Here is a 2,624-nt window from a genome sequence, read left to right as displayed (position 1 = left end):
CCGCCGCTCGACGCTAGACCATTATTCGTCGGGTTGGAGAGTGTTCTTGACAGATTTGACAACAAAGGTAAAATAAACAGTTGCAAAAATGGATCTGCGGAAATCAGATCTGCTTAGCTACTGGTCTATATATATACAAAAAGTACCCATTAGACGCTGCTCTTGTTCGTTGGCTGGGCTACTACTTCAATCTACGCTTCGTTAGGCTTGGTCGGCTTACCGGACGAATATGAGAACATCTGTATGAATGACACTCTGGGAAACTAGTAAGTAAATGCCAAATTGTATATTTTTCAGAAGGTATCTCGCCAAAAGAGTCTACTCGCCTCTTTTTGTCTATTTCTGAAGCAAACGGGTCGGTGCAATGTGTTCCTCCATACAAAGCACGAAGCGAATCCAATCAACATAAAGTTCCCACCCGTGCGCCTCGCTCAGGCACTCCGACCACTGATCATACACGACATCTACCGTACTCTCATCCACTTCTGTCCATATGCAGTTCTCTCCTCCTTGAAAAACCCACTTGACGTCACTCTGCGATCCTGCCGCTTCTCGTGCGTTTGCTTCAGAGTCCACGATCATGATGCAGTGCTTAGCCATCTGTCTCCCATCTGGGAGTACTGACACCCTGTTTTGCACGGCAGCGATGTACCGAAGATGGACGTCGCCTGGAATGTTCCACACCACAACACCGTCTTGCTTCACAAACTTCTGAAGTGGTTGGCAGTAGGAATCACCGCGCTGCTCAAGCCCCCAGCTCCGAGGTGAAATAATTCTTGGCCACTGACTGATGTCGATACGTTCTAAAGTCTGGCAAGCTTCTGGCAGCGAGCAACGAAGGCGTTTCGAGAATCGTGCATGCGCTATCGTAGTGCCCGACGCTTGTTGAAACGGCGGCACGTAATCCACTGACCAGCCAAACATGTTGTCGATGAAAGAGATGAATAGGTGGCGCTCGGTAAATTCAACCTCGCGCTGTTTCAACTTGTCCAGGTACTCGTCCTCGGGAATCGGATGGGAGAAGAATGGCGGCTCTCCATTTCGGGGAAGTGCACCCACACCCTTCGCTGTCTAAAGCGAGTTGACTCGAGGTCGCCTTTACCTTGGACACTTGGTGTAGTTCGCGTCTAAACTGGTCCTGTTTCGCGCTTGAGCTTGGTTCCAATTTCGAGGTGACGGGTAATCGCATCTTGCAGTTGTAGATTGTCTCTATGCAGCGCCGCCCTCTCGATCGTAACTCAGTACAAGGCTGCACTCGTGGATTCTGGAGATAGCTGATGCAGAGTCGTTTGTGCCTTATAAAGGAGCTGCTCCAAGACATTTTCCAGACGCTGTATCTCGTCACGGATGGTAGCCAGCTTTTCCTTTCGTTGGTGGCGCCAGCGCACCATACGTCGGCGCTGCACTTTGAGGCGAAACTGCTGACTTTTTAAAGCCTCCAAGGCCGTCTCGATTAGGTTGGCATGGTCTGAGTACTCCATGGTTCAAGTTTGTAGAGTGGTGTTGAGCAGTTTGATGAACAATGGCGAATAACTTGACGAATGACAAGTAAAAAAAACATTGACGTTAATAATAGGTCACTACAAGAGCAATAACGCAAATTGGGATGTCATGGACCGTCTCACTTGACTCGGATGGTAAGTCCGTGATGTCCGCTGAAGTCATGCCAGGATGCGTTATGTCGTCCACGTTCTGTAACAGACGGGAGAGAAGAGGAATGGAGGCCAACATTTCGTTATCATTTTTTGTTTATTACATGAATGAATGTCAGTGTTTTGGGAGAGAGGAGTCGTCGGTGAGTAATAAACGTTAGAGGATGCGTATACGCATGTTTCACCATACCGGTATAGCAAAGTAGGTAAGAAAAAATAGCAAGCATCATTTCCTGAAGCAAACCCTACATTTTCTCACGTTTAACTTCTAGCAACAATAAGAGGGCTCATACAAAAAGCGTAAGAAACGGATGACCTCTTCATTTAATTACCATCGAGTAACATTTAATTCATGAATTCACTGAGCGCCAACAATGACACCAGAGACTGAAGCCGGAATTCGCTTAGCATACGAGACGAGCCGAGCCCAACATCGGTATTTCGTGGGCTCTATATTAGCCGGATCACTTAGAGTAGCCAATCAACAAGCTCTATTTGAGTACTGAGCCGATTTTTTTTAGTGGAGCCGGGCTCTCGAAGATAGCGGGCTTGTTAGCAAATCGGGGGCCCGGACTGGGGCTTGAAAGGAAGTATGTCATTCGATTAGCAGACGCAACACAATGTTGTGGGTTCTACTTTAAATTTGGATGATCGAGTCGAGGGCGAATCAATCATATAGAATATCTTAGGCGATATTATAATGGTGTTTTCGACTTCCTGTCAGCTCATGCCAAGATCATATGGGTACGTTTTCTATAATAAACGCTGTTGATGTGAGTTGGCGACTGAATGAACCATTCCTGTACTTCACGTTCTTAAATAAAACCGGAATTGACAGCTAGGTCGTCTGCGCCCTCCACTCGGAATGCGTATACAGCTTTTTTTTTCGAATTGGGCGCTGTTTTCTTTTCAAGTTTTGGTAGGTTTAATTTAATTTATGAAAGTCTTTCCCGTGGCTGTATAACTATCAAT

This window comes from Phytophthora infestans, genomic scaffold (assembly GCF_000142945.1).
Source record: "Phytophthora infestans T30-4 supercont1.2 genomic scaffold, whole genome shotgun sequence".
NCBI classification, from domain to species: domain Eukaryota; phylum Oomycota; class Peronosporomycetes; order Peronosporales; family Peronosporaceae; genus Phytophthora; species Phytophthora infestans.
The sequence above is the reverse complement of the archived record's forward strand: the minus strand, read 5'-3'. Positions refer to the sequence as shown.